At 36.5% G+C, this 19,094-nt stretch overlaps 2 long non-coding RNA genes across 12 annotated transcripts in view; both read right to left on the reverse strand.

Moving 5' to 3' along the window:
• Positions 1-19,094, reverse strand: part of LOC137495912 (uncharacterized) — a 461,128-nt gene that overhangs the window by 180,072 nt on the left and 261,962 nt on the right. The gene's annotated exons all lie outside the window — the stretch shown is intronic.
• LOC147843324 (uncharacterized) lies at positions 7,622-10,499 on the reverse strand. The gene is made up of 3 exons (XR_015493100.1): positions 10,362-10,499; positions 10,174-10,250; positions 7,622-7,755 (listed from the first exon to the last, which is right to left on the reverse strand). It is a non-coding gene; the product is annotated as an uncharacterized LOC147843324 (long non-coding RNA).

Raw genomic sequence — 19,094 nt, forward strand, 5'->3', positions numbered from 1 at the left:
ATAGAGCTGGAGGCGATGAGAGCAGATGAGAGGCTCTGCAGCAAGGGCCCCTGCGGCCCCTGAGAGAGGAAGACACACACCAGGAGACTGAGTGACAGCAGCGAAGCACACAAATGTGCACTTTGCAGGCGTCAAAACCCTACAGTATATAGATTCATACGCTCTCCAGTGGCCTTGTTTCTGATCTTGTCCTCTCTTCACACTACAGGTCTGCTAACCAGCTCATAATTCTGGCTTGGGTTTGGTAAGTTTTAACTGCTTATTCGGGAATGGTAATGATTTATTACTATTATTTTTTACAAACTTGGGTGTCTGGGCATATTTAAGGCTCAAAAATGAGAGTTTTGCTCCTAAAATAGTCTGTAAAAGGTGATCAGCTGGAAAGCCGCTGAATAATTCAGAGTTTTTATCCAGCTGTCAACATGTGGGAATGGGTGATTGACAGATCTGGAATCTGTGTTTTTGTGCGAGTGGGAATATAAATCCTGTGACTCTACAGATGTGCTCGTTTATTGTATTTTTATACTAATAACTTGATACTGCAAAAAATAAATAAATAAATAAATAAATAAATAAATAAATAAATATTTAAACAAATAAATAAACAAATAAATAATAATAATAATAACAACAACAACAACAACAACAACAACAACAACAACAACAACAATAATAATAATAATAATAATAATAAATGTTGAGTTTTATTTCACTGATTACCCAAATTAATTGGTAAAGCGAACAGTTCTTAAGGAAAGGTATCTCAGGTGAAAAGGGTGAACACTTTTTCCATTTTATTGATTACATAATTATTTTATATGCTTTTCATTTAACAAAACAAATAATCTGTCCTGGCTAAAGGTCCCAAATCACCAGTTAACTAAACATAAATAGGGAGTTAATCTTTCATTAAAGCAATGCAGTTGTAAAAAATGATAATTAAACCATATTAACGCAAAAGAAAGCAGGTAAAAACATACCGTGTGATACTGAAAGGATGATTACACACACACATGGTTAACGTTAGAACCACTAATAACCTATTCAAAGAATGGTTAAAGTGAAAGCAACTTGTGCTGCTTACAAAAAGACAAGTCTGGAACTCTTGAAAGCAGTAAGACCGTGGATACTTGTTCACCACTTTTTGTCTAGTCTTTTTGAAAGAGAACCGATCACATCAGTTGTGTTTCTAGGCCCAGTTGCTTCACGCAAGGAAACGGGAGCGCGTACGTGTTTTAAATTGTTGCGCGCATCATCTCAGCTGTTCTCATCGGTATTCATCTGCAAACGCTATTATTTTTGTCATTCGTGTTGCTTCTAAATTCTAAGATCGCCTTTGCATGCATATTGGGCCGTCTTTATTGTTGAACCCTGCTTTTAAGTATTATTATCTGGGAAAATTATTTTTAAGCAGCCAAAGTGGCTAGTAGGACAGTCTGTTTAACCCACCACCGCTGAAATCTACCCGTGTTTGGTGGGTTGGCGGGTGTTAATGTCAAGCCCTGGTTATATGGATACGTAATTAAATTATCGCACAATACATAGATATGAACTCAAACATTTTTGATGATAGAATTTATATCGCCCATGCATAAAAAGCAATTCTAGCCACATTTTAGCTGATTGTGCAACATCTCTATCTCTATTGGAGGTGTCAGTGTCAGTATGGTTAAAAAACGTTGTAGTATTTACTATAAATTTAATCATTCATTCATTTTCTTTTTGGCTTAGTTCCTTTATTAATCCGGGGTCGCCACAGCAGAATGAACTGCCAACTTATCCAGCATATTTTTTACACAGCGAATGACCTTCCAGCTGCTACCCATCTCTGGGAAACATCCAAACACTTTCATTCATTTCACTTTCATGTCTTTGGACTTGTGGGGGAAACCGGAGAAACCAGAGAATTCTGAACATATTGAGCACAGGAAACCCACGCAAACATGGGGAGAACATGCAAACTCCACACAGAAATGCCAACTGACCCAGCCGAGGCTTGAACCAGTGACCTTCTTGCTGTGAGGTGAACGTGCTACCCACTGCACCACAGCGTCGCTCTTACTATAAATTACTATAGTATATTCTCATGTGGACACCGGACTGAAAACAGATCTGGTAGCAGATGTCGCAGCCTCTGTTGCTTTTTACCTTGCACTTTTATATTAACATTTATTATTATTTATTTGATTAGGACAGACGTTTTTCACATTCTGATTCCAATGCCTAATTAATAAATAGTTAAAATGACTATAATTAATTGAAATTATCTTGTAATAAAATATTATGTGTACTTGCATTGTGATGCCATGTTATCATTCTGGCGTTATATAATGATTGGCATAAAATGTTCCTAAAATGACAATAATATAGTTTATCTCAATGTATTTTGGTTGCACAAAAAAAAAAAAAAAAAAAAAGATATTGTGACAGGCCTAGTTATGTAACTTTTTTTTTTTTTCCGGCAGCTGGTGTGCCAATAAAAAAAAACAAAAAAAGCAAACCTTGTAAATTAGCGGCTGTTAAATTGCAGACATTAACTGTAAAATAATAAACGTTAAATTACAGAAATTTCCTTAAATTTAGATTTCTGGTAAATTTCAGTAATTTACTGTTTTCAATTTAATAGCCGTTATTTTACGGGGGTTTTCGGCACCCCAGTTGCCCCCCCCCATAAAATATTGACTTTTTATACAGTATACAAGCTGAATTTTGAGCATAAAAACAAAAACTTCATTTGTTTTATTATTAAAGTCAAAGGTTTTTACAAATTGAAGTTTCGGGTTTTTTAAATTGGGGGGGGGGGGGGGTTGTTGCGGGGGGCATCATAGTGGCGCAGTGGCTAGCACGATCACCTCACAGCAAAAAGGTCACTGGTTCGAGCCTTCGAGGCTTGGCTGGGTCAGTTGACATTTCGGTGTGGAGTTTGCATGTTCTCCCCATGTTGGCGTGGGATTCCTTTGGGTGCTCCGGTTTTCCCCACAGTCCAAACACATGTGCTACAGGTGAATTGGGTAAGCTAAATTGTTCGTTGTGTATGTGTGTGAATGAGAGTGTATGGGTGTTTCCCATTGATGGGTTGCAGCTGGAAGGGCATCCGCTGCGTAAAACATAATCTGGATAAGTTGGCGGTTCATTCTGCTGTGCCAACCCCAGATTAATAAAGGGACTAAGCCGAAAAGAAAATGTATGAATGAATCTTTGACATTTTTTTCTTCTCAATTCAATTTAGCTTAATTTTTTAAAGCGTTTCTTCTCTAAAGAAAGAACAATACAATAACTTTGGGCATGCCACATTGGGTATGTTTTTGAAGTCATGGCTAATGTATTTGCAAGCATGTTTGTGTAAAACCCCTTTATATTCTGCTCCATTTGTTTTCTCTAAGATGTGACCTCCAACACTTCAGTACTCATGAACATGCTGGGAACATCTTTACCATGGACATTTCTTCTGGAATACCACTGGCTCTAATGTATACCCCTTTTCTTGTTAAACAAGATACACAAATAGTTTTGTAGTTTTGGGTGTCTATTAGACCAGAGGTGTCCAATTCTGCTCTTGAAGGGTCACTGTCCATATAATGGCAGTGAATGGGGACAGGTTTTAAGATTCCAAGAGTCCAAATCAACAACCATGGCTCCTGGAGACACATCGTGGTCTTGTTTCTGAACAGGCCTTCATTTCAGAACCATTTTCAAAACTCTACAGCCATATTCAGTGTGCTTCTGAAGTCATGGCTAATGTATATGCATGCATGTTCGCGTAAAACCCCTTTTTACGAGGGGTAAATTTCCCCCTCTCCTCCGCGTTCTCCCTGGAGTCTCACTCTTCCGCCCGTCTCCGTGTTCGGCCGTGGGCAGAACCTGTCTGTGATCATGGCAGTAATGAACAAATGGGTCTGTCTGTGATCCTACAGCCGAATTTAATCACCACACTGCCCACACACACACACACACACACACACTCAGCCTGAAGACAAACTCCTGCCGCTCTGTGTTGCACACCACTAAAATACCTTTAATGAGATGCCTGCTCAAAAAAAAAAAAAAAAAAGGAAAATAAACTAGATTTGCATTTCCTGGAGGAGACAGCAGTGCTTGCAAGGCAGAGTGTTAAAGTTTAGGTTTTAATCTCGAGTTCAGCAGGAAATGTTGCATCAGAGCTGCTTTCTGTTGCCATGACAGATTTACTGTCGACTGTATATTAGTGTTAAGTGGCTGTAAATTGTTGGAGAGGAGTGCTAAAAAGGCCAATCACAATGGATGAATGTTTACAATTCAGTGTGCCAGTATACTGATGACATCACAGTTATTGTTTTGAGTTTTTCCAAATGTCAATCTTAAACAAAAGCTCACTGATGATTTAAAAAGTTTGAATGATTCGCCGCTGGGTCAAGCCTCGGCTCAGTTGGCGTTTCTGTGTGGAGTTTGCATGTTCTCCCTGCATTCGCGTGGGTTTCCTCAGGGTGTTCTGGTTTCCCACACAGTCCAAAGACATGCAGGTGAATTGGGTAGGCTAAATTGCCCGTAGTGGATGAGTGTGTGGATGTTTCCCAGTGATGGGTCGTGGCTGTAAAGGCATCCGCTGCGTAAAAAACTTGCTGGATAAGTTGGCGGTTCATTCCGCTGTGGCGACCCAGGATTAATAAAGAGACTAAGCCAATAAGAAAATGAATGAATGAATGAATAATTCGCCATGGCCGCCGTTAATTGGTCCGATTTGAAAATATGCAACCAGGGCTCATTGTGGAAACGTAGCCCTGCGGATGTTTCTGCGAACCGCGATTTACGTCCCGGGAGGTACGTATTCGAGCGTTTTTTGTTTTCGCGGATCCGCGAGAGGCGGATTTCGCGTCTCGGGCGCCTCTCGGGAGCGCACGCCGTTCGCGCCCGCGCCGTTCTCGCGCTAAAAGCCGCCGGATCGGCTGACTCGGCCGCCCTCCTCTTCTTCCTCCTCCTCCTCCTCCTTTCCTAAACCCGAGCGACGGTTCGCAAAAGCCGAAAAAAAAAGAAAAAAAAGCAAAAGCCCTCGTCTTTGATTTCGACCGTGTTTTCGGATCCCGCTGTGTTCTCGCCCTTATTTTTCGGATTCCGTTTTTCGTCTTACCTGATTTCCGGAACCGCTGTTCCCCGGACTCGATCCCAGTCGTCGTCCCCGCGGCCGGCTCCTCCTCCTCCTCCTTTGGGGCCTCCGCTCCGCCGACGCAATGCTGTGAGCTAAGCGGACAAACTGGTTGCATCGGGAAAGCCCTCCACTCGGAGGCGAGCCGTCGGCCGGCGTGCGCGAAGAGGAGGGGCGGAGCAGCGCCACACCGCCCTGCAGCATTCGCTCGAAAAAAACTAAACATGGCCTTACGTACCTCCGGCCACGTAAATCGCGGTCTCCAGAAACGTCCGCGGGGCTACATTTCCAGAATAAGCTTGGGTTGAAAATATGATGAGAATTTTTATTATGGTTTTTATATTCTCGCTTACTTAGCTTATTACCTACTTTCAAGAGTTCACACTTAGCTGATAATTGATTATAAAGCTTGTTTGGCATGCTGTCCTTGGAGAGAGCCCTGAGCTTAGATCCTCGAGCTTGGGGTTCCCTCCAATTTCAAAGCGAGAGAGGAGTTTGAGCTCAGGTAGACCTGGAGAAATCCCCTGCTGTAGTAGCTAATGAACAGATAGTGATTGCTTTTAAGAGATAACTCCTTACTAGGAGCACGTCTATGGTGCTGATTTGGATTAGTCGATTAACTTAAGTTGCATGTTTTTGGACGGTGTGAGGAAACCGGGGAACCCCTGTAATCTTGTGAAGCAAAATGATCGGCCTGTCTAAGAAATTGAACATTATTTACAATATCATTAGCTTTAGTCCTGGTAAAACAGTTCTTGCCCCATGTGCGAATGTAGTTTGATCACTTTTGATGACAAAAGCATGTTATGAGGAGCCATGGTGGCTATTCATTTACACTGTAAATTCTAACATGTTCAGTTTACTTAAAAAAAGTTTGGAAACCGATTGCCTTATTTTTGCAATATAAACTTACAAGGAAATCTTAAGTTAAGTTTAATTATTGCCTTGAAGTAAGAAAACTAAAACTTATAAAGTAAACTAACTGTTAAAAATTAAGTAAGTTTAATAGAAAATTCTAGTTAACATACTTGTCATTATTTAGTAATCTTACTTAGGGTTTTATAGTAAGATTACTTTAATAACTCTATTTAACTAATACTGTTCTACCATGTTCAGTTAACATCTTGAATGCTAGTAGTCTCAACATTGTTTTAATCCACCATTTTAAGTAATGTCAACTAAAGAAACTACGTGCAATCGGTTTCCACATTTTCTTCAATTAAACTGAACATAAAATATGTAGTTCAACCTACAAGTAATGACATTATACAGGTCTTAAATGTAAACATTTTATTTGACAAAATTAGCAGAATTTCACAATACACTTGTGATATTTTAGTATCACAATACACTTGTACACAATACAGTTTTGTAAAAACCTGTTGTAAAGTGCTGTAATATACTGTAAACAGCAATACAGACAAAAAATATAATAAACATGTTCAACCCTAAAACACAAGTTTTCGAAAAAGTTTGAAAATCTATCAAAAAAACTTTAAATACTTGACACTTGGAAAAAAGATACTTGAATTAGTGTAATTAAACATGCAATTGCACCAGCACCTTAAACATGGCAGCATATAGACACTCACAGAGGAACAGATATTAAGCTTTAAAGCTAATTTGTTAGACTGTGTAGTTTAGATTTTCCTACAGAAAATATCACATTAGTGTGGTCAAAAGTATTGAGTTTGGTATCAATCAATACTGAAATATTAAAAATATCCATTTTCCACCAGAATTTGAGTGCTACTGAGCTCGTTCTTAAACACCATTGATTGGACACTGTGTTCACATGCTCAACAGAAATGACTGTGATTGGCTGTGACTGTCATAGGTTTACCATTTTTCACTGAGTCCAAACAAAGTTACACAGACACTGAAGTGTTTCAAAGCCATGTCGATAGCTGATTTGTTTAGAAGCTATCATATAAGCTATCTGGTGATGAATCGACTGATCGACAGTTCTTTGAAGTTATCCAGTGTCTTTGTATCTTTGCACCTGGTGAACAGTGGTGAAGTGTGGTAAAAATAATGACCTTCAAAGCCAATCAGTCATATCTACTGAGCATGTGAACACAATGGCCAATCAGTTCTTGCAATGTTAGTGGGAAATGGATGGACTTTTTTATTTTATTTATTTCAGTACCGATTGGTACCAAACTCAATACTTTTGACAACCCTATAAATCACAATACACTTTTTTGGTAAAAAAAAAAAAAAAAAGTGTTTTAAACACCAAAATGCTGCAGTCCTAAATGTAACACTGCAAACAGCAACATGTTAAAAAGCAACACTTTGTAATTAAACATGCCATTATACCTGAACCTTTAAACATAAAGCACAGCAGTATACAGGCACTCGCCGAATAAAACACATTACGCTTCCCTCCCAGCAAAAGCAACACACGTTGAACAAATTCAAATGCATTGCTCAAAGTCTTTGGGTAGTCCGAATTCAGTGTGTAAATCAAAGCAAAAAAAGAGACATACTGCATGTGGCAAAGTCCATAACCACTTTTCCTTCCAGTATAAAGGCCCACATTGCATCCATAATGAGGTTCATTAGACATCTTCACACACGACAGTCAGCAGGCCAACATCTTCTGCACTGAAGTCCGACTCTACAATTACATCCTATGAATAGAGAATGAAAAATAAGTAAAGTTTGATATTCTAAATGGCACTAATAAAGCCTGTAGTGGCCAGGAGACCAAAAGCAGAGGTGAAAAAAAATACAATTCCTTGTGCTTAATTTAGTAACACTTTAGTAGGAACCAATTACCCTATTAACTAGTTGCTTATTAGCATGACTATTTGTGTTTATAGTACATTTTACATTCAAATGCTTCTTATAAGAAGGCCTTGCTATGGTGCTCCTTCTTCAATGTAGACCAACACGATGGATTTGCCTGTACTGCTTGTACTAGGCTTGTCATGATAGTGGAATTTATTACCAATCCATTTAGTAATTTTAAAAACATCCATTTCCTGCTAACATTTGAGCATTGTTGAGTGTCATTTCTGTTAAGCATGTGAACAGAATGGCAAAACAGTGCTGTTTAAAAATGTGCTCAAAAGTGCTTAAAATGTTAGCAGGAAATTTGCTGCTTAAAATTGCAGCAGAGATTGGTACTAAATTCCAGTATCTTGAACATGATACTATTCTAAAGGAACAATAAATTTTTTTTAATTAAAGAAACACTGTAATGTAATAAAACAAACTGCAGTAAAAGTACTTTTAAAACATTTTCAAGAAATTAAATGCAAATGTGTAAGAGACCAATTGGTGCTACATAATCAATATAAATATTTTGTAGGGAAAACTTAATAAATTGGGAACCGATTCATGAATGCATTTGGTTTTGCTAGATTAAAGCAGTGAGTCAAGTTTGCATTATTTAGCACACTTTTTAAAAATTTATTAATAACTATTTTTTAATAAGAAAATTGATGTTTTAGTATGGCTTTTAGAACAAGAGTAAAGCCATCTACAATCCCACAGCAGGTGACTTCACAGGGTTGGTTATAATACGGAGCATCTTTGACTTTGTGGCTTTTAACACTATCTTTTTACATCTTAATCCAGCAGGTTCTTTCAACTGAAATTATATTTCTCTCAACATATTACATAGGTATTACACTTATTAAGATTTTTTTTTTTCAAGCTAATCTTCCTCCTTTTCAAAACAAGTGTGTTTAAAAATTAAAGAAATGCATTCATTACTTCACTGGCCTATGAAGCTAACTGACCCTGTGACGGCACTAGGGTTGTAACGGTATGAATTTTTCACGGTATGATAATCGTCTAAAACAATACCACGGTTTGACGGTTTCACGGTATACGGTATGTTACAAATGTTACAAAATAATAGAACAGTGAAGCAAATTTGACTTTTTCCAAATAATATATTTTTAGTTACTATAAACAACACCACTTACAATGAACAAATAAAAATAAGAAAATAATAAATAATGTGTCAAAGTCCAAATAAAGTCCAAATAAACATGGTGCAAATCCTCAGTAAAAAATAGATATAAATATTTACTATACTATAAATAGTTACATAACGAAACTAGATTCAATATGGAACATCCTTAGGTTTTATGTGCCAGCATGGATATGGTTGTCTATCGATATGGATTTGGATATGGTTGTCTGCAATGCAGACAAACAGCTGCATCTTCATTTGTGTCTTTTGAAAAAAGCAAGAGCAGCAGTTCGTCTTTGCTGTGTCACTGTTTTGTCATGTTTCTGTGCTGCTGTGCATGCAAAAGTACTTAGTATGAGAATTATTTCATGCAAAACTTTTTTTTTGCGTTTTATTTAGCCGCGCAGAAATGTATGCCTATCTCTCATTCCGTGTTGTTCAAAAAGCTTGGTCCACAAACAAAAGCGAAACCTATGCTTATTGGTTGTGATATAGCGAGTTTAAACCAATCTGGGCATGGAGGAGGGATAATGCATTAATGTATCATGTCTGATTTGTCCGGAGACACAGTGACGAGCGTTTCTTTGTCAAATCAGCGTTGTCAAATGTTGATGACGTAACCGCACTGATTCCGGAGCCTCTGAAAGTCCGCGAATGTTATGTGATGCAGCACTGGAAAGCTGAGATTCTCTTCTTTATGCCAATCTTTGAATTGTATGAATCGGATCAGCGGATCAAAAGTTATTAAACATTTAAGACTTATTAAACTTATTTTTAGCCGCGGGCGGCTGTCTCGGTCTTTAAGGAGACAGAAAACCGTTAAAGGTTAAAACCGTTGATATGAAATTGTTCATGGTATGATAATCGTGCACGTTCAAATCGTGGTAAACCGTCATACCGGTATATTGTTACAACCCTAGACGGCACAAGCTGCTGTATTTGCAACATAGCAATGCTCTTGCTCCAAAGGCCATAATATAACATCCCTCTTACTTTCAAATACTTACATTAAATGCATTTGTTTTATTTTTATAAAATTGAAATTTTTTATTAATAAGTGAAGTAAACTGGAATGACTGCTTCATTTCCAGTCTAAGAAAGCAGAAACAATAATACTACTTACAAAACACATCCTGAAAATTTCTTTAGACTCATCCCTCTAAAGGACTGAAAGACCCCGGAGAACTGCTGCCAGATGACCTTGAAAAAGTAAAGACAGGTAGACATGCATTATAGCCCAATGAAAACATCAAATGCAATTTATTGCAATCAAATGCAAATTATGATTCAAAGATGATGTCACAAAAATACCTTTGAATTAACATGTTGAAAATTTCTTCTAGTTTTCTTCTGCAATTTTCTCCTGTTTTTTTTTTTTATTTCAATCAAACGAGCAGTGTGTGTCCAATGCAGCGTAGAACTTGGATCTCACATTTCTTCCTGATATTCGATTGAATTCTGCAAAGATCCAATCAAAACATTATTAGTCATTAATAACATTCAAAAACACAAATTCACAAAATCACACAAAGTTTTGAAAAGAAAACAAACCTTCTGCAGCACTTGTATCAGCTGGTGTTTCCTCTATGACTTCCTTCTGGATGTCACTGTTGTGCACAAAAACGTAAAGTGTTATTGACATGGCTAAGCGAAATTCTAAAACAAAAAACAGAAATCAGAAACACATGCAATGATACAATGCAATGCCATTTAGCAACAGATGTTACACTTTAACATGACATAGTTAAATGTTAAATGTCATCAAAAGCATGAGCTATACTTGTCACCAAACAGTAATAAACACAACCCCCGATTAAATATAATCATGGCATTGTTGCTGGTGTGCCTTACTTTTATGCGCATTAAAAGTGGAATAAATATTTGTCTCAATTGATGTCTTTAAAAGGACACTGAACTTTCGGACTAGGGTTGCACGGTTTACCGGTACTATGGTAGTATCGTGATACTATGGCTCCAAGATACTGGCGGTGCCACTGTAGTTTGTAAACGGTAGTATTGTCATTAACAGTCTGCCTACAATACATAATGCTGCATGTGAAAAAGTCACTAAAATACTTACACGATTCAGCAACAATAGATCATTGTATTTTAATAGTCTATGGAGCCTTCTAAGGTTGTAAAACTGTAGAATTTGCGCCTTTTATAGTAGCCTATTGCATATTTTGTGATGGTTCATTTTGAATCGGAATTTATTTCTGTTTCGTTTATTTCTGTTCCTGTCAATATGACATAATAGCTACAACAACCGTGACAATCTATTAAAAAGAATGACTCATAAAGTGAAATTTTGAATTACTTTGGATTCTTATCCGATAATAAGTGTGAAAAAAGTATAATAGATGAAAAACCCAAAATAGCAACAGGAAACAATTTTTGACCACTTCATATAGCCTAGGTTTGTTGGAAAAATGCTCTTTTCTTTATGTATCTTTATTTTAATGTATTTTTTTTTGCTGGAATGAATACATTTTAGGTGAAGAGATATGCAAATACTTTTTTCAACAATAAGGGAATTATTTAAATTCAAGTAGGCCTATAATAACATATACAATATATTATTTCTGACATTTTTCTTTATTTCATGGATTTAAGTTATGAATTACAGTATTGCAATACTACTTGGTATCACCATACTTCAGCTGGTATAGTATTGTAACATAAATTAATGGTATCACAACACAACAACCCTATTTCTAACTAGTCCTCAGATGATTATTCAAATGGACAAAATATTCGGACTATTCTTGATCATGCAGTTCTTTGCTGAGAATTTTGTTAAATGTACTTTTAATGCATTAAACGATTTAAAATTACCCTGACACTTAGTATGGAGACAAGGTAACGTTAATAGAACAATTCATGAATATGTTCTATGGCTTGTGCGGTATTGTTCAAAAAGTTTTCTTTGATGTGTAAGTGCAAAACTTACATTTCCACTGCATATCAGCTCACAAACTGGTAGTCTGAAATAAAAAATAAATAAAGGGTATAATGATATTACAAACCAAATATGCCACTCACAATACTCTAATGGTGTGCTACATTTTAAACAACCTTGTAATTGTTCAAATTTATTTGCCCTAAATTGTTAAAAATTAGTGAAACCTTCTTTAAAAATGCAAACTAACAGGTTTGGCAAAGCCTGTTTCTTTACAGAAAGTTTGCTTATAACAAAGGCTTGATGATGCCTTTGTGTGATATTGAGCAAACAAAGAGATGCTTCTGTGCTTAGTTGTACGAGTTATACCACTTCATCATTAACGTTATCCATCACACATATTCAGTCGCGTCTGGTCAGATTTGTCATTACAGCAATACAAAACACTCAATAACGTAACGGCAACACTGGAATAAACCTTCAAAACGGCATAAAGAAAAGACAAATAGCATATAAAACAAATAAATGAGATAATTAAATATCTCTCGCATTTTCATAAGTTTAACTTTAAGTTTCATAGGGATTGTTAGCATAAGCACACTTTAGCATCATGTGTAAATATGTATCTGCCTCATACAGTGACACGAATCGTAATCGCATCGAAATCCTAAATTACCTACGACACTCACGGGTCCATTTTGAGCTGAAACTGCTTTATAATGTTCTAAAAGCCTCGGCGGGTTAAAACTGCTGCTGCCCCGGCGATCATGGAGAAAAAAACGACTGGTCTGGTCATGAGCCGCTCGCTGACGCCGGACCGAATCACAGCTGATCTCCTCACCTGCTTCCTGCAGGTGATCTCATAAAAGTAAATCTTAAAAAAAAACACGCATATTTTCGTCACAATAAGCGCCACTAAAGTTCAGCGATAACTAACGTTACTGTATTTGTAATGCGGATAAATAGGTTTCGTTTTCTTTTTTAAAAATGTAGACCTACAGCTATGTGTTAACTTTACATCTATTTGAACGGATCATTGCGCGCGCTCTTGCTCTCTCAGTGCATCATTTAAAATGGCGCGGCCCGCTCTTTTAGAGCATAACGCCCACTTTACAAATTACTACTAACTTTACAAATTATTAATAGTTATTAAAAAGGACTAAGCAGCTAAAAATAGCTTATCTAGTAAAGTAGACAGTATTGCAAATAACGTGCAGTGGTCAAAACGTTTAGTCACAACATCATGGGCTATTAATTAGTTCACAAAACAGCAAACAATTTCACAAAGTGCAGGAAATAAACAGATTACACTATACAAATAAAATCAAAGTAGTAATTAAAACGAAAAGTTTACCTTGATTTACAGCAGTACATCTTCTCAATATGAAATCCTGTCCTTCAATGGCGGTGCTGGGTGGCGGTTGGTTGTGACTCGGGATGGGGGATGGGAAATCACCACAAGTACGCATGCGTAACAGCATGGCTTAGCCCTTATAAGCAATTTTACTCAAATTACATTAGTTATGGGAACTTTATACCTTACTATGTCAGCAACACTAATGCATTTCTAGTAAACTCAACAATTAGCTTAAAATTAAGTAAACACACTAGAATTTTGATAGTAAGGAATACTATTCGCATTTACAGTGTAGACTTGTTTGTATGTGCTTATATTTAAAATAAAAAAAATCTATCACTTGATTATATGAATCACCAAGAATCACTGATTCTGCTTTAATGTTCTACTGAAGAAAGATGATCTCTCTGATGACCTATGGATGAATAAATCAACAGCACATTTTCATTTTTGGGTGAACTATCCCTTTAACTGGTGCTGTTTTTGGGAGGTTACTAAAACAAAGATCTCTTTCCACATGCTATACATTCCTTTATTAATAGTTTCACAGTGCTGTTTTTGTAACTTGTACTCAGCTGATATATATATATATATATATATATATATATATATATATATATATATATATATATATATATATATATGTATATATATATATATATATATATATATATATATATATATATATATATATATATATATATACATTTACAGATTTATTTACACACTGATTGTAGTGTCATCAAGAGACCTATTTCACACAGCCACTCATGTGATATTGCACATTTATTTAAAGACACGGCTAAACAAACAACCGAGGCTTATTTGAAGTGATGTGGAGTGGGATTAAACTGTGAGAACGGGACGCTGAACAGCTTTTATTAGATAATGTTTGTCAAGAACCGGGAACAATCTTCAGCAATTCTGTCCCAATCTCGGAAAATGCTCAATAAACGGGACGCCCCTAGACAAATTTACACAGAAAATGGTTTTGAATGCTTTTAATCTTTCCGTACGGGTGAACCTGGAGTCTGTTTGAACAATGATTCAGACAGATCTCATTTAAATGTAATGAAGACATGATCCTCAACCCCGCCATGATCCATGAGCTCATTAGTCTGAGGAAGTGCGGATCTACGTGTGCTTAGGCCTGTATTTATATTCCAGTATTTTTGGGGTGAATGATTACAATCGTGCATATGAAGATTCATCATGAGCTGACGTTTGACTCTGCTGATTGGGGCAATTTTCAGAGCCTCATTTTCGTGAGGCTCATTTTTCATTAATTCTGCTGTGAATCTGATGGAAAACTGATGGAATAATTTGTTACAAAATTTCGGTGAAATGTTTTAAATTTAGTAAAATTTAAGATGACATGCTGTGTTAAAATAAGTTTAGTTTAGTTTATTCATTTATAAATTACAATAAAAAAAACAGTTGTTGACCATTGTGCTGTACAAAACTAAAAGCTAATGTGTCACCTTAGAATTATAAGGTTTTATCTGACATTTTCAACACAGGCTCATTCTGAAACTGTAGTCCCGTGGACGTTTCTGGAGAACGCGAATTATGTAGCCGGAGGCACGTATGGCTGCATTTTATTTTTTTAAAAGAACGCTAAGAGGCGGTATGACGCTGTCCCTGTTTGCACTCACCAGCTGACTGCTTACCTCCGTTTGAACGGCTTTTCCTGCACTGCAACCAGTTTGTTCTGTAAGCTCATCATGTACGTTGGCGGACTTGAGACGCGAAGAGGAGTTGACCATGACGACAACGAGGTTCGAGTCTGGGGAAGAACGGTTCCAGCAATCAGGTAAGACAAAATAAAATCCAAAAAATAATGACAAGGTGAGAATGTGGTAAAATCCGAAAACGTGGTAAAAATCAGACGAGGGCTTTCTTTTTCTGGACGGCTTTTGTAAATCATTGGTTGGGTTTAGGGAAGTAAGTGTGTGGGCGGGTTAATCAATAAAATTGGTTGGGTTTAGGGAAGGAGGAGGGTGGATCAGTCGATTGGTTGGTCGGCCAGTCAGTCAATCATTCAGTCATTCAGTCAGTCAGTCGACAGCGGCCTCTGGTGGATTTACATAAGAACAGCAGGCACAAACAGCACTCCTGAGAGAAATGTGAGATATGAAAAAGCGCACACAGCGGGCTCTCGTGGATACGTGAAAACAAAAACTGCAAAAATACGAACCTCCTGGGATGTATTTCGCGGTCTCCAGAAATGTCCATAGGACTACACTTTCAGAATAAGCCTGGGTTGGACATTTTTGTCAAAATTTTGTTATTCACATATTCTTAGTAAATTACAATTTATTTACATTATGCGATGCTTTTTATATAAGCTGTTTACATTTTAAGACTTTTTATTAAAAAGACAAAAAAGGTTTTATCTAGTCAAGCTTGGCTCAATAAGGTTCTTTCTGTGAACCAATCAGTATTTCGAACGCACGCACGAGGACCAATCAGGATCAGCTTTCTTTGTCATTTTGCCGCATTGCTCTGTTGACAGCAGAAAAGACCAGAAAGAAACACAAAACATTATTAAAAAATTTAATATATTAAATGTACAATATTTTTATTTGGGGCGACGCGGTGGCCCAGTAGGTAGTGCTGTCGCCTCACAGCAAGAAGCTCGCTGGTTCGAGCCTCAGCTGGGTCAGTAGGCATTTCTGTGTGGAGTTTGCATGTTCTCCCTGTGTTCGTGTGGGTTTCCCCAACAGTCCAGAGACATGTGGTATAGGTGAATTAGGTAAGCTAAATTGTCCGTAGTGTATGAGTGTGAATGAGAGTATATGGGTGTTTCCCAGTGATGTGTTGCAGCTGAAAGGGCATCCGCTGCGTAAAGCATATGCTGGATAAGTTGGTGGTTCATTCCGCTGTGGCAACCCTAGATTAATAAAAGGACTAATAAAGGGCAAATACTAATTCATGGGGCATATAATTAAAAAGTATTTAATCAAATAATTCATATAAAGTATATAATACATATTAATTACATTGCAATGGACAAAATATTTAGCACAGCCTTGTATGCTTAATTTGAACAAGAAAAAATATTCATCCTGAAACATTAAATAAATGTAAAAAAGTGTTATTTAATATATAAATATATTTAATGTATTTAATATATATATATATATATATATATATATATATATATATATATATATATATATATATATATATATATATATATTTTTTTTTTTTTTTTTTTTTTTTTACAAATTCTAGATTCCACACAATCGATTTGTGTTGGCACAACATGAAAGAATTAAGTTAACTTATTAGTTGTTACAAATTTAAGTGGACTACACAAAACAATAAAGTTGTCCCAACAAAATCTCAAGAATTGTGTTGTCTCAGCTCATTTTATCAAGTAGTTTGAACAAGCAACATTTTTTTTCTTTTTGTGTGAATCAAAATCAAGCCCCATCCTTCATTTCTTCAAATCAGAGAAGATACACACTCAGATATACATTAGAATAGAAAAGATAATCACAACCTCCATTTCATACTCCCTCAAAAGTCAATCCCTTCTCTTGTTGCCTCTGAAAAGGACTAAATAAAAGCACAATAGCATCACAAACACACCACCCCTGCTCTCAAACCACATGCTTTTAGGGTTAAAAGCTGGCATTATTCTGCAGATGAGAGCAGTTTTGGTTTGATTTCGGGCCGTTCGGCTCCGGCTGGGAGACCGTGACAGGATTTAGACGTGTTGATAATGCGATAAGATGAGAGATATGAATGAAGACAGGTAGACTCGGGCTTCACTGCACTTCTGCACCAGTGTTTGTTTCTTGGGGTTTTTTTGTTTTGTTTTTTTTCGTCTGCTGAACGACATCAAAGCGGGCGCTCTCTCTCGGCCCGTCTCGCTCACAACCCTTTGGCATCTGCTCTCACTACTGTTCTCTGTGCCTGTGTCAAGCAGGGAGAGAGAGAGCCAAACACTGAGGAAAACATTAAAAAGAGATAGAGAGAGAAAGAGAGAGAGAGAAAGAGAGAGAGAGAGAGAGAGAGAGAGAGAGGTGACAGGCCTATGAAAGCAGAGAGATTTTAAAGGACCATTTGAGCAGCTGCGTTTGCGTCAGTGTGTGTGTGAGTGTGTGTGTGCGTTTGGAAACACAAGCTTCTCTCATTGTTCATTTCCCAATACGACTTTAAAGCCAACAAGAGCCGATTACCGGTTTCATCAGAAGAGTGGAGGCCACTGTCTCATCCTTCGGTGTATTGTTCCTCTAAACTGATGTACTCCAGGGCTCGGGCTTTGTTTAAAACAAACACATGTTTGCGTGAACGAATCAAACATGGAAACACCAAAGTTGACTGTTTCCATTACGTACGCTGTTGTCAAATGCACAAATAAACGCCTCGGGGTTCGCGCCGACAAAGGCATTACATGAGTGAAGCTGCACAGACACACATCACACACACGCTGCACAGGTGCAAAACACACATGCTTAAGAGCTTTTACACATTAAAACAATGGAGGTGGAATACATAGTCATAACAAACATTGTGAATGTATTACATTTGTAGAAGAACTTACTAAAATGGAATTCAATGTAGTCTTATTTGAAACAATAATATTTAGATGGTATTTTAAAAGACTTTATTTAAAGCTATAGTCCCAATAAACTTGTCCACACATGTCGGTTTCTTAAGATATTCTGGAACAAAAGCAGTAACCATTCACTTCCATAGTACAGTATTTGTTTTTCCTACTATGGAAGTCAATGGTTACCGGTTTTCAGCTTTCGTCAAAATATCTTCTTTTGGCTTTAGCTGAAAAAATAAGCTCAAATATGGAGTAAAAGGTGCAAATTTCATTTTTGGGTGAACTATGTCATTAAGGATCCCTTAAATACTTATTAACTATCATGTTTACATAATTACACAGTACTTTAAACTACCAGATATCACTGATTTACTCTCAAAAATGACTTTTGCTGCTTATTATTTAAAATGAGCTGAAACATCAAAATTATTACGTTTTTTCAGACAATTTAATTGCTTTCTGTTTAATCCACTTAAACCTGTAAAAATGATCAAGTTATAATTACAATTAAGTTGATTAAGATTAATTTGTGTTGGGACACCATAAAGGAATGTTGTGGAACCTGGCATTTATTAGTATAGTATATTTTATTAAGTACAAGTGTTTTATTTTAAATAATGACAAGCAACACCCTTCTGAATGTGGAACATGAATGAAACAGTTTTCATTTAATGTAATATGACTTAAATTCAGCAGCAATTATCTATTTTACTCTATTTTTAAGTAAATTGTGCTGCCTCAATGAGCATAAAGTGATAATTTACTCAAAATTTTAAAAGGGGTTTCAAACCTTTATAAGTTTGTTATTATGGGGTTAAACAGAAAAGAAGATATTTCAGAAAGAAGCTGAAAACCTGTAACCATTGATTACATAGTAGAAAAAACAAATACTGGAAGTCAATGGTTACCGGTTTCCAGCTTTCTTCAAAATATCTTCTTTTGGGTTTAGTCGAAAAAATAAACTCAAATAGGGAGTAAAAGATGTAAATTTAATTTTTAATTGAACTATGTCTTTACGGATCACAACACACCCCTAAAATAGTTAATAATTTTCACTTTTAAATAATTACACAGTATTTTAAACTACTAGATTTTACTAATTTGCCCTAAAAAGACTTTTGCTGCTTATTATTAAAAATAAGAGTTTAAACAACACAATTCTTACATTTTATTTCCAGATAACTTAGTTGTTTTATGTTTAATTCGCTTAAAAATGTCAAAAAA

Source organism: Danio rerio, chromosome 6, assembly GCF_052040795.2.
Source record: "Danio rerio strain M-AB ecotype USA chromosome 6, GRCz13ab, whole genome shotgun sequence".
NCBI lineage: Eukaryota > Metazoa > Chordata > Actinopteri > Cypriniformes > Danionidae > Danio > Danio rerio.